Source organism: Schistocerca gregaria, unplaced genomic scaffold (genome assembly GCF_023897955.1).
Source record: "Schistocerca gregaria isolate iqSchGreg1 unplaced genomic scaffold, iqSchGreg1.2 ptg000180l, whole genome shotgun sequence".
Classification (NCBI taxonomy): domain Eukaryota; kingdom Metazoa; phylum Arthropoda; class Insecta; order Orthoptera; family Acrididae; genus Schistocerca; species Schistocerca gregaria.
This window is the reverse complement of record NW_026061730.1, coordinates 11,994,380-12,007,448: the sequence shown is the minus strand read 5'-3', so window position 1 is coordinate 12,007,448 and position 13,069 is coordinate 11,994,380. Positions and strand designations below refer to the sequence as shown.

At 49.6% G+C, this 13,069-nt stretch overlaps 7 non-coding genes across 7 annotated transcripts; all 7 read left to right on the top strand.

Annotated features, from left to right (window-relative positions):
• Positions 1-972: 972 nt before the first annotated feature.
• Trnat-ggu (transfer RNA threonine (anticodon GGU)) lies at positions 973-1,046 on the top strand. Its single transcript has one exon. It is a non-coding gene; the product is annotated as a tRNA-Thr (tRNA).
• A 2,835-nt stretch (positions 1,047-3,881) lies between these two features.
• Positions 3,882-3,955, top strand: Trnat-ggu (transfer RNA threonine (anticodon GGU)). Its single transcript has one exon. It is a non-coding gene; the product is annotated as a tRNA-Thr (tRNA).
• Positions 3,956-6,800: 2,845 nt separating this feature from the next.
• Positions 6,801-6,874, top strand: Trnat-agu (transfer RNA threonine (anticodon AGU)). The gene has a single exon. It is a non-coding gene; the product is annotated as a tRNA-Thr (tRNA).
• A 1,389-nt stretch (positions 6,875-8,263) lies between these two features.
• Positions 8,264-8,337, top strand: Trnat-agu (transfer RNA threonine (anticodon AGU)). The gene has a single exon. It is a non-coding gene; the product is annotated as a tRNA-Thr (tRNA).
• A 1,388-nt stretch (positions 8,338-9,725) lies between these two features.
• Positions 9,726-9,799, top strand: Trnat-agu (transfer RNA threonine (anticodon AGU)). Its single transcript has one exon. It is a non-coding gene; the product is annotated as a tRNA-Thr (tRNA).
• A 1,387-nt stretch (positions 9,800-11,186) lies between these two features.
• Trnat-ggu (transfer RNA threonine (anticodon GGU)) lies at positions 11,187-11,260 on the top strand. Its single transcript has one exon. It is a non-coding gene; the product is annotated as a tRNA-Thr (tRNA).
• Positions 11,261-12,647: 1,387 nt separating this feature from the next.
• Trnat-ggu (transfer RNA threonine (anticodon GGU)) lies at positions 12,648-12,721 on the top strand. The gene has a single exon. It is a non-coding gene; the product is annotated as a tRNA-Thr (tRNA).
• The last annotated feature ends 348 nt before the right edge of the window (positions 12,722-13,069 follow it).

The following is a 13,069-nucleotide window of genomic DNA, read 5'->3' as shown; positions in this document are numbered from 1 at the left end:
CGTGAGCGTTGCGTGAGCGTCGTGTAAAGTCGGAAAAGTCATCTGCATGGGTGATTGCCAAGTTTGGGGAGCGTTTCGTAGTACGATCAGTGCAATGGGGACGCGGAAACTTGTTGTGTCCCAGTGTTTTGCAGTTGGACGACAAGAGTTTTACACAGTAGCAAAGAGCGAGGCACTGAGTTGGCATGAACAATGGAGAGCACAATAGGGCTCGAGATGTGCTTGTTACCTCAGGTGCTGTGTGATTGTGGACAAGGAGTGAAATGGACCAATTTGTGACCGCCCTTTCAATTTAAGACGTTCAAAACAGACGGAATTTGCATTCGTAATACCAGAGCATCGAAACTACTTGGAACTCTTGTGTATATGAACGTGTCCGCGCCTTTGTATTCTGGTACCTTCGCCGCTACAAACCAACCAACCATCGTGTCCGTGCACATCAGAGTCGCAAAGAATGGAGAATAGCCAGGCTTGGTCGTGTGTGTAGCTGTAGCTCAGTTGGCAGATCGTTCGCTTAGCGTGTGAACGGTCTCGGGTTCAAGCCCCGGCTCCTCCATGTTTTGTGGTCAGTGCATGGTAAGTGTTGGTCGCGGCGAAAATAAACGCACGCAAGAAGTTGCAAAACCAGCGTTACAGACTGATATGATGTATACTGTCATAAGGAGAGCAAGATGTAAGTGTGGGGACCGGCTGTTATCGAGTGCAGACCTGTCTTAGGTATCACGGCTTAACGTCATTGAAGTCTAGAGGTGGACAACACGTTCGTCTTACTCAGAGCGGTGTCTGAACTCTATTTTCGACGTTATGCGTGCCACTTTCATTGTGGCCAACTACGATTCGATACAGAATGCACGAAACCTGAAAGACACCCTCACTGATTCATAGAGAGTAGTGTTTGTCTGCGGAATAATGGGAGTGCGAGGGTCTGTGACGTTGATATGACTGTATGTAGCACTACTAGTTATCGGGGGGGGTGGGCGTAGCTCAGATGGTAGAGCGCTCGCTTGGTGTGCGAGAGGTACTGGGATCGATACCCAGCGCCTCCAGAATTTTTAACACACCTACATGCGCACCTTGCCATGCAAGTGGAATAATTCCCAACCGGCAGAGGTGTGTAGGCAGATACAAGCGAACGATTAGCATCCACAATTGCGCCGATTTCACGTAAATCCCACTGCACGTTCCCATTCTTTGCGTGCAGTCGGTTGCTACTGGTGTTGCTGGTTGTGACTGCTGATAACAGATGCCGTAGCAATCAATTCATGGAGTGAGTTGTATGTTTTGCGATAGTCTGTCTCTGACAAGGAAGCACAGGTGATATAGGTGCGAACACAGGAAGCTTGCAGCCCCTCGCTGCCTGCAGACACAGAGCAGCCACACTAGAAGAGCGGCCTAAGCCGTAGGCGAAATGTGCTCATTCGCTTTGGCGCGACGTCGAACTATAAATAAGGCTGTCACTAGCGTGAGCGTCGTGTAAAGTCGGAAAAGTCATCTGCATGGGTGATTGCCAAGTTTGGGGAGCGTTTCGTAGTACGATCAGTGCAATGGGGACGCGGAAACTTGTTGTGTCCCAGTGTTTTGCAGTTGGACGACAAGAGTTTTACACAGTAGCAAAGAGCGAGGCACTGAGTTGGCATGAACAATGGAGAGCACAATAGGGCTCGAGATGTGCTTGTTACCTCAGGTGCTGTGTGATTGTGGACAAGGAGTGAAATGGACCAATTTGTGACCGCCCTTTCAATTTAAGACGTTCAAAACAGACGGAATTTGCATTCGTAATACCAGAGCATCGAAACTACTTGGAACTCTTGTGTATATGAACGTGTCCGCGCCTTTGTATTCTGGTACCTTCGCCGCTACAAACCAACCAACCATCGTGTCCGTGCACATCAGAGTCGCAAAGAATGGAGAATAGCCAGGCTTGGTCGTGTGTGTAGCTGTAGCTCAGTTGGCAGATCGTTCGCTTAGCGTGTGAACGGTCTCGGGTTCAAGCCCCGGCTCCTCCATGTTTTGTGGTCAGTGCATGGTAAGTGTTGGTCGCGGCGAAAATAAACGCACGCAAGAAGTTGCAAAACCAGCGTTATAGACTGGTATGATGTATACTGTCATAAGGAGAGCAAGATGTAAGTGTGGGGACCGGCTGTTATCGAGTGCAGACCTGTCTTAGGTATCACGGCTTAACGTCATTGAAGTCTAGAGGTGGACAACACGTTCGTCTTACTCAGAGCGGTGTCTGAACTCTATTTTCGACGTTATGCGTGCCACTTTCATTGTGGCCAACTACGATTCGATACAGAATGCACGAAACCTGAAAGACACCCTCACTGATTCATAGAGAGTAGTGTTTGTCTGCGGAATAATGGGAGTGCGAGGGTCTGTGACGTTGATATGACTGTATGTAGCACTACTAGTTATCGGGGGGTGGGCGTAGCTCAGATGGTAGAGCGCTCGCTTAGTGTGCGAGGGGTACTGGTATCGATACCCAGCGCCTCCAGAATTTTTAACACACCTACATGCGCACCTTGCCATGCAAGTGGAATAATTCCCAACCGGAAGAGGTGTGTAGGCAGATACAAGCGAACGATTAGCATCCACAATTGCGCCGATTTCACGTAAATCCCACTGCACGTTCCCATTCTTTGCGTGCAGTCGGCTGCTACTGGTGTTGCTGGTTGTGACTGCTGATAACAGATGCCGTAGCAATCAATTCATGGAGTGAGTTGTATGTTTTGCGATAGTCTGTCTCTGACAAGGAAGCACAGGTGATATAGGTGCGAACACAGGAAGCTTGCAGCCCCTCGCTGCCTGCAGACACAGAGCAGCCACACTAGAAGAGCGGCCTAAGCCGTAGGCGAAATGTGCTCATTCGCTTTGGCGCGACGTCGAACTATAAATAAGGCTGTCACTAGCGTGAGCGTTGCGTGAGCGTCGTGTAAAGTCGGAAAAGTCATCTGCATGGGTGATTGCCAAGTTTGGGGAGCGTTTCGTAGTACGATCAGTGCAATGGGGACGCGGAAACTTGTTGTGTCCCAGTGTTTTGCAGTTGGACGACAAGAGTTTTACACAGTAGCAAAGAGCGAGGCACTGAGTTGGCATGAACAATGGAGAGCACAATAGGGCTCGAGATGTGCTTGTTACCTCAGGTGCTGTGTGATTGTGGACAAGGAGTGAAATGGACCAATTTGTGACCGCCCTTTCAATTTAAGACGTTCAAAACAGACGGAATTTGCATTCGTAATACCAGAGCATCGAAACTACTTGGAACTCTTGTGTATATGAACGTGTCCGCGCCTTTGTATTCTGGTACCTTCGCCGCTACAAACCAACCAACCATCGTGTCCGTGCACATCAGAGTCGCAAAGAATGGAGAATAGCCAGGCTTGGTCGTGTGTGTAGCTGTAGCTCAGTTGGCAGATCGTTCGCTTAGCGTGTGAACGGTCTCGGGTTCAAGCCCCGGCTCCTCCATGTTTTGTGGTCAGTGCATGGTAAGTGTTGGTCGCGGCGAAAATAAACGCACGCAAGAAGTTGCAAAACCAGCGTTACAGACTGATATGATGTATACTGTCATAAGGAGAGCAAGATGTAAGTGTGGGGACCGGCTGTTATCGAGTGCAGACCTGTCTTAGGTATCACGGCTTAACGTCATTGAAGTCTAGAGGTGGACAACACGTTCGTCTTACTCAGAGCGGTGTCTGAACTCTATTTTCGACGTTATGCGTGCCACTTTCATTGTGGCCAACTACGATTCGATACAGAATGCACGAAACCTGAAAGACACCCTCACTGATTCATAGAGAGTAGTGTTTGTCTGCGGAATAATGGGAGTGCGAGGGTCTGTGACGTTGATATGACTGTATGTAGCACTACTAGTTATCGGGGGGGGTGGGCGTAGCTCAGATGGTAGAGCGCTCGCTTGGTGTGCGAGAGGTACTGGGATCGATACCCAGCGCCTCCAGAATTTTTAACACACCTACATGCGCACCTTGCCATGCAAGTGGAATAATTCCCAACCGGCAGAGGTGTGTAGGCAGATACAAGCGAACGATTAGCATCCACAATTGCGCCGATTTCACGTAAATCCCACTGCACGTTCCCATTCTTTGCGTGCAGTCGGTTGCTACTGGTGTTGCTGGTTGTGACTGCTGATAACAGATGCCGTAGCAATCAATTCATGGAGTGAGTTGTATGTTTTGCGATAGTCTGTCTCTGACAAGGAAGCACAGGTGATATAGGTGCGAACACAGGAAGCTTGCAGCCCCTCGCTGCCTGCAGACACAGAGCAGCCACACTAGAAGAGCGGCCTAAGCCGTAGGCGAAATGTGCTCATTCGCTTTGGCGCGACGTCGAACTATAAATAAGGCTGTCACTAGCGTGAGCGTCGTGTAAAGTCGGAAAAGTCATCTGCATGGGTGATTGCCAAGTTTGGGGAGCGTTTCGTAGTACGATCAGTGCAATGGGGACGCGGAAACTTGTTGTGTCCCAGTGTTTTGCAGTTGGACGACAAGAGTTTTACACAGTAGCAAAGAGCGAGGCACTGAGTTGGCATGAACAATGGAGAGCACAATAGGGCTCGAGATGTGCTTGTTACCTCAGGTGCTGTGTGATTGTGGACAAGGAGTGAAATGGACCAATTTGTGACCGCCCTTTCAATTTAAGACGTTCAAAACAGACGGAATTTGCATTCGTAATACCAGAGCATCGAAACTACTTGGAACTCTTGTGTATATGAACGTGTCCGCGCCTTTGTATTCTGGTACCTTCGCCGCTACAAACCAACCAACCATCGTGTCCGTGCACATCAGAGTCGCAAAGAATGGAGAATAGCCAGGCTTGGTCGTGTGTGTAGCTGTAGCTCAGTTGGCAGATCGTTCGCTTAGCGTGTGAACGGTCTCGGGTTCAAGCCCCGGCTCCTCCATGTTTTGTGGTCAGTGCATGGTAAGTGTTGGTCGCGGCGAAAATAAACGCACGCAAGAAGTTGCAAAACCAGCGTTATAGACTGGTATGATGTATACTGTCATAAGGAGAGCAAGATGTAAGTGTGGGGACCGGCTGTTATCGAGTGCAGACCTGTCTTAGGTATCACGGCTTAACGTCATTGAAGTCTAGAGGTGGACAACACGTTCGTCTTACTCAGAGCGGTGTCTGAACTCTATTTTCGACGTTATGCGTGCCACTTTCATTGTGGCCAACTACGATTCGATACAGAATGCACGAAACCTGAAAGACACCCTCACTGATTCATAGAGAGTAGTGTTTGTCTGCGGAATAATGGGAGTGCGAGGGTCTGTGACGTTGATATGACTGTATGTAGCACTACTAGTTATCGGGGGGTGGGCGTAGCTCAGATGGTAGAGCGCTCGCTTAGTGTGCGAGGGGTACTGGTATCGATACCCAGCGCCTCCAGAATTTTTAACACACCTACATGCGCACCTTGCCATGCAAGTGGAATAATTCCCAACCGGAAGAGGTGTGTAGGCAGATACAAGCGAACGATTAGCATCCACAATTGCGCCGATTTCACGTAAATCCCACTGCACGTTCCCATTCTTTGCGTGCAGTCGGCTGCTACTGGTGTTGCTGGTTGTGACTGCTGATAACAGATGCCGTAGCAATCAATTCATGGAGTGAGTTGTATGTTTTGCGATAGTCTGTCTCTGACAAGGAAGCACAGGTGATATAGGTGCGAACACAGGAAGCTTGCAGCCCCTCGCTGCCTGCAGACACAGAGCAGCCACACTAGAAGAGCGGCCTAAGCCGTAGGCGAAATGTGCTCATTCGCTTTGGCGCGACGTCGAACTATAAATAAGGCTGTCACTAGCGTGAGCGTTGCGTGAGCGTCGTGTAAAGTCGGAAAAGTCATCTGCATGGGTGATTGCCAAGTTTGGGGAGCGTTTCGTAGTACGATCAGTGCAATGGGGACGCGGAAACTTGTTGTGTCCCAGTGTTTTGCAGTTGGACGACAAGAGTTTTACACAGTAGCAAAGAGCGAGGCACTGAGTTGGCATGAACAATGGAGAGCACAATAGGGCTCGAGATGTGCTTGTTACCTCAGGTGCTGTGTGATTGTGGACAAGGAGTGAAATGGACCAATTTGTGACCGCCCTTTCAATTTAAGACGTTCAAAACAGACGGAATTTGCATTCGTAATACCAGAGCATCGAAACTACTTGGAACTCTTGTGTATATGAACGTGTCCGCGCCTTTGTATTCTGGTACCTTCGCCGCTACAAACCAACCAACCATCGTGTCCGTGCACATCAGAGTCGCAAAGAATGGAGAATAGCCAGGCTTGGTCGTGTGTGTAGCTGTAGCTCAGTTGGCAGATCGTTCGCTTAGCGTGTGAACGGTCTCGGGTTCAAGCCCCGGCTCCTCCATGTTTTGTGGTCAGTGCATGGTAAGTGTTGGTCGCGGCGAAAATAAACGCACGCAAGAAGTTGCAAAACCAGCGTTACAGACTGGTATGATGTATACTGTCATAAGGAGAGCAAGATGTAAGTGTGGGGACCGGCTGTTATCGAGTGCAGACCTGTCTTAGGTATCACGGCTTAACGTCATTGAAGTCTAGAGGTGGACAACACGTTCGTCTTACTCAGAGCGGTGTCTGAACTCTATTTTCGACGTTATGCGTGCCACTTTCATTGTGGCCAACTACGATTCGATACAGAATGCACGAAACCTGAAAGACACCCTAACTGATTCATAGAGAGTAGTGTTTGTCTGCGGAATAATGGGAGTGCGATGGTCTGTGACGTTGATATGACTGTATGTAGCACTACTAGTTATCGGGGGGGGGGGGGGGGGGTGGGCGTAGCTCAGATGGTAGAGCGCTCGCTTAGTGTGCGAGAGGTACTGGGATCGATACCCAGCGCCTCCAGAATTTTTAACACACCTACATGCGCACCTTGCCATGCAAGTGGAATAATTCCCAACCGGCAGAGGTGTGTAGGCAGATACAAGCGAACGATTAGCATCCACAATTGCGCCGATTTCACGTAAATCCCACTGCACGTTCCCATTCTTTGCGTGCAGTCGGCTGCTACTGGTGTTGCTGGTTGTGACTGCTGATAACAGATGCCGTAGCAATCAATTCATGGAGTGAGTTGTATGTTTTGCGATAGTCTGTCTCTGACAAGGAAGCACAGGTGATATAGGTGCGAACACAGGAAGCTTGCAGCCCCTCGCTGCCTGCAGACACAGAGCAGCCACACTAGAAGAGCGGCCTAAGCCGTAGGCGAAATGTGCTCATTCGCTTTGGCGCGACGTCGAACTATAAATAAGGCTGTCACTAGCGTGAGCGTTGCGTGAGCGTCGTGTAAAGTCGGAAAAGTCATCTGCATGGGTGATTGCCAAGTTTGGGGAGCGTTTCGTAGTACGATCAGTGCAATGGGGACGCGGAAACTTGTTGTGTCCCAGTGTTTTGCAGTTGGACGACAAGAGTTTTACACAGTAGCAAAGAGCGAGGCACTGAGTTGGCATGAACAATGGAGAGCACAATAGGGCTCGAGATGTGCTTGTTACCTCAGGTGCTGTGTGATTGTGGACAAGGAGTGAAATGGACCAATTTGTGACCGCCCTTTCAATTTAAGACGTTCAAAACAGACGGAATTTGCATTCGTAATACCAGAGCATCGAAACTACTTGGAACTCTTGTGTATATGAACGTGTCCGCGCCTTTGTATTCTGGTACCTTCGCCGCTACAAACCAACCAACCATCGTGTCCGTGCACATCAGAGTCGCAAAGAATGGAGAATAGCCAGGCTTGGTCGTGTGTGTAGCTGTAGCTCAGTTGGCAGATCGTTCGCTTAGCGTGTGAACGGTCTCGGGTTCAAGCCCCGGCTCCTCCATGTTTTGTGGTCAGTGCATGGTAAGTGTTGGTCGCGGCGAAAATAAACGCACGCAAGAAGTTGCAAAACCAGCGTTACAGACTGATATGATGTATACTGTCATAAGGAGAGCAAGATGTAAGTGTGGGGACCGGCTGTTATCGAGTGCAGACCTGTCTTAGGTATCACGGCTTAACGTCATTGAAGTCTAGAGGTGGACAACACGTTCGTCTTACTCAGAGCGGTGTCTGAACTCTATTTTCGACGTTATGCGTGCCACTTTCATTGTGGCCAACTACGATTCGATACAGAATGCACGAAACCTGAAAGACACCCTCACTGATTCATAGAGAGTAGTGTTTGTCTGCGGAATAATGGGAGTGCGAGGGTCTGTGACGTTGATATGACTGTATGTAGCACTACTAGTTATCGGGGGGGGGGTGGGCGTAGCTCAGATGGTAGAGCGCTCGCTTAGTGTGCGAGAGGTACTGGGATCGATACCCAGCGCCTCCAGAATTTTTAACACACCTACATGCGCACCTTGCCATGCAAGTGGAATAATTCCCAACCGGCAGAGGTGTGTAGGCAGATACAAGCGAACGATTAGCATCCACAATTGCGCCGATTTCACGTAAATCCCACTGCACGTTCCCATTCTTTGCGTGCAGTCGGCTGCTACTGGTGTTGCTGGTTGTGACTGCTGATAACAGATGCCGTAGCAATCAATTCATGGAGTGAGTTGTATGTTTTGCGATAGTCTGTCTCTGACAAGGAAGCACAGGTGATATAGGTGCGAACACAGGAAGCTTGCAGCCCCTCGCTGCCTGCAGACACAGAGCAGCCACACTAGAAGAGCGGCCTAAGCCGTAGGCGAAATGTGCTCATTCGCTTTGGCGCGACGTCGAACTATAAATAAGGCTGTCACTAGCGTGAGCGTTGCGTGAGCGTCGTGTAAAGTCGGAAAAGTCATCTGCATGGGTGATTGCCAAGTTTGGGGAGCGTTTCGTAGTACGATCAGTGCAATGGGGACGCGGAAACTTGTTGTGTCCCAGTGTTTTGCAGTTGGACGACAAGAGTTTTACACAGTAGCAAAGAGCGAGGCACTGAGTTGGCATGAACAATGGAGAGCACAATAGGGCTCGAGATGTGCTTGTTACCTCAGGTGCTGTGTGATTGTGGACAAGGAGTGAAATGGACCAATTTGTGACCGCCCTTTCAATTTAAGACGTTCAAAACAGACGGAATTTGCATTCGTAATACCAGAGCATCGAAACTACTTGGAACTCTTGTGTATATGAACGTGTCCGCGCCTTTGTATTCTGGTACCTTCGCCGCTACAAACCAACCAACCATCGTGTCCGTGCACATCAGAGTCGCAAAGAATGGAGAATAGCCAGGCTTGGTCGTGTGTGTAGCTGTAGCTCAGTTGGCAGATCGTTCGCTTGGCGTGTGAACGGTCTCGGGTTCAAGCCCCGGCTCCTCCATGTTTTGTGGTCAGTGCATGGTAAGTGTTGGTCGCGGCGAAAATAAACGCACGCAAGAAGTTGCAAAACCAGCGTCACAGACTGATATGATGTATACTGTCATAAGGAGAGCAAGATGTAAGTGTGGGGACCGGCTGTTATCGAGTGCAGACCTGTCTTAGGTATCACGGCTTAACGTCATTGAAGTCTAGAGGTGGACAACACGTTCGTCTTACTCAGAGCGGTGTCTGAACTCTATTTTCGACGTTATGCGTGCCACTTTCATTGTGGCCAACTACGATTCGATACAGAATGCACGAAACCTGAAAGACACCCTCACTGATTCATAGAGAGTAGTGTTTGTCTGCGGAATAATGGGAGTGCGAGGGTCTGTGACGTTGATATGACTGTATGTAGCACTAGTAGTTATCGGGGGGGGGTGGGCGTAGCTCAGATGGTAGAGCGCTCGCTTAGTGTGCGAGAGGTACTGGGATCGATACCCAGCGCCTCCAGAATTTTTAACACACCTACATGCGCACCTTGCCATGCAAGTGGAATAATTCCCAACCGGCAGAGGTGTGTAGGCAGATACAAGCGAACGATTAGCATCCACAATTGCGCCGATTTCACGTAAATCCCACTGCACGTTCCCATTCTTTGCGTGCAGTCGGCTGCTACTGGTGTTGCTGGTTGTGACTGCTGATAACAGATGCCGTAGCAATCAATTCATGGAGTGAGTTGTATGTTTTGCGATAGTCTGTCTCTGACAAGGAAGCACAGGTGATATAGGTGCGAACACAGGAAGCTTGCAGCCCCTCGCTGCCTGCAGACACAGAGCAGCCACACTAGAAGAGCGGCCTAAGCCGTAGGCGAAATGTGCTCATTCGCTTTGGCGCGACGTCGAACTATAAATAAGGCTGTCACTAGCGTGAGCGTTGCGTGAGCGTCGTGTAAAGTCGGAAAAGTCATCTGCATGGGTGATTGCCAAGTTTGGGGAGCGTTTCGTAGTACGATCAGTGCAATGGGGACGCGGAAACTTGTTGTGTCCCAGTGTTTTGCAGTTGGACGACAAGAGTTTTACACAGTAGCAAAGAGCGAGGCACTGAGTTGGCATGAACAATGGAGAGCACAATAGGGCTCGAGATGTGCTTGTTACCTCAGGTGCTGTGTGATTGTGGACAAGGAGTGAAATGGACCAATTTGTGACCGCCCTTTCAATTTAAGACGTTCAAAACAGACGGAATTTGCATTCGTAATACCAGAGCATCGAAACTACTTGGAACTCTTGTGTATATGAACGTGTCCGCGCCTTTGTATTCTGGTACCTTCGCCGCTACAAACCAACCAACCATCGTGTCCGTGCACATCAGAGTCGCAAAGAATGGAGAATAGCCAGGCTTGGTCGTGTGTGTAGCTGTAGCTCAGTTGGCAGATCGTTCGCTTGGCGTGTGAACGGTCTCGGGTTCAAGCCCCGGCTCCTCCATGTTTTGTGGTCAGTGCATGGTAAGTGTTGGTCGCGGCGAAAATAAACGCACGCAAGAAGTTGCAAAACCAGCGTCACAGACTGATATGATGTATACTGTCATAAGGAGAGCAAGATGTAAGTGTGGGGACCGGCTGTTATCGAGTGCAGACCTGTCTTAGGTATCACGGCTTAACGTCATTGAAGTCTAGAGGTGGACAACACGTTCGTCTTACTCAGAGCGGTGTCTGAACTCTATTTTCGACGTTATGCGTGCCACTTTCATTGTGGCCAACTACGATTCGATACAGAATGCACGAAACCTGAAAGACACCCTCACTGATTCATAGAGAGTAGTGTTTGTCTGTGGAATAATGGGAGTGCGAGGGTCTGTGACGTTGATATGACTGTATGTAGCACTACTAGTTATCGGGGGGGGTGGGCGTAGCTCAGATGGTAGAGCGCTCGCTTGGTGTGCGAGAGGTACTGGGATCGATACCCAGCGCCTCCAGAATTTTTAACACACCTACATGCGCACCTTGCCATGCAAGTGGAATAATTCCCAACCGGCAGAGGTGTGTAGGCAGATACAAGCGAACGATTAGCATCCACAATTGCGCCGATTTCACGTAAATCCCACTGCACGTTCCCATTCTTTGCGTGCAGTCGGCTGCTACTGGTGTTGCTGGTTGTGACTGCTGATAACAGATGCCGTAGCAATCAATTCATGGAGTGAGTTGTATGTTTTGCGATAGTCTGTCTCTGACAAGGAAGCACAGGTGATATAGGTGCGAACACAGGAAGCTTGCAGCCCCTCGCTGCCTGCAGACACAGAGCAGCCACACTAGAAGAGCGGCCTAAGCCGTAGGCGAAATGTGCTCATTCGCTTTGGCGCGACGTCGAACTATAAATAAGGCTGTCACTAGCGTGAGCGTTGCGTGAGCGTCGTGTAAAGTCGGAAAAGTCATCTGCATGGGTGATTGCCAAGTTTGGGGAGCGTTTCGTAGTACGATCAGTGCAATGGGGACGCGGAAACTTGTTGTGTCCCAGTGTTTTGCAGTTGGACGACAAGAGTTTTACACAGTAGCAAAGAGCGAGGCACTGAGTTGGCATGAACAATGGAGAGCACAATAGGGCTCGAGATGTGCTTGTTACCTCAGGTGCTGTGTGATTGTGGACAAGGAGTGAAATGGACCAATTTGTGACCGCCCTTTCAATTTAAGACGTTCAAAACAGACGGAATTTGCATTCGTAATACCAGAGCATCGAAACTACTTGGAACTCTTGTGTATATGAACGTGTCCGCGCCTTTGTATTCTGGTACCTTCGCCGCTACAAACCAACCAACCATCGTGTCCGTGCACATCAGAGTCGCAAAGAATGGAGAATAGCCAGGCTTGGTCGTGTGTGTAGCTGTAGCTCAGTTGGCAGATCGTTCGCTTAGCGTGTGAACGGTCTCGGGTTCAAGCCCCGGCTCCTCCATGTTTTGTGGTCAGAGCATGGTAAGTGTTGGTCGCGGCGAAAATAAACGCACGCAAGAAGTTGCAAAACCAGCGTTACAGACTGGTATGATGTATACTGTCATAAGGAGAGCAAGATGTAAGTGTGGGGACCGGCTGTTATCGAGTGCAGACCTGTCTTAGGTATCACGGCTTAACGTCATTGAAGTCTAGAGGTGGACAACACGTTCGTCTTACTCAGAGCGGTGTCTGAACTCTATTTTCGACGTTATGCGTGCCACTTTCATTGTGGCCAACTACGATTCGATACAGAATGCACGAAACCTGAAAGACACCCTCACTGATTCATAGAGAGTAGTGTTTGTCTGTGGAATAATGGGAGTGCGAGGGTCTGTGACGTTGATATGACTGTATGTAGCACTACTAGTTATCGGGGGGGGTGGGCGTAGCTCAGATGGTAGAGCGCTCGCTTGGTGTGCGAGAGGTACTGGGATCGATACCCAGCGCCTCCAGAATTTTTAACACACCTACATGCGCACCTTGCCATGCAAGTGGAATAATTCCCAACCGGCAGAGGTGTGTAGGCAGATACAAGCGAACGATTAGCATCCACAATTGCGCCGATTTCACGTAAATCCCACTGCACGTTCCCATTCTTTGCGTGCAGTCGGCTGCTACTGGTGTTGCTGGTTGTGACTGCTGATAACAGATGCCGTAGCAATCAATTCATGGAGTGAGTTGTATGTTTTGCGATAGTCTGTCTCTGACAAGGAAGCACAGGTGATATAGGTGCGAACACAGGAAGCTTGCAGCCCCTCGCTGCCTGCAGACACAGAGCAGCCACACTAGAAGAGCGGCCT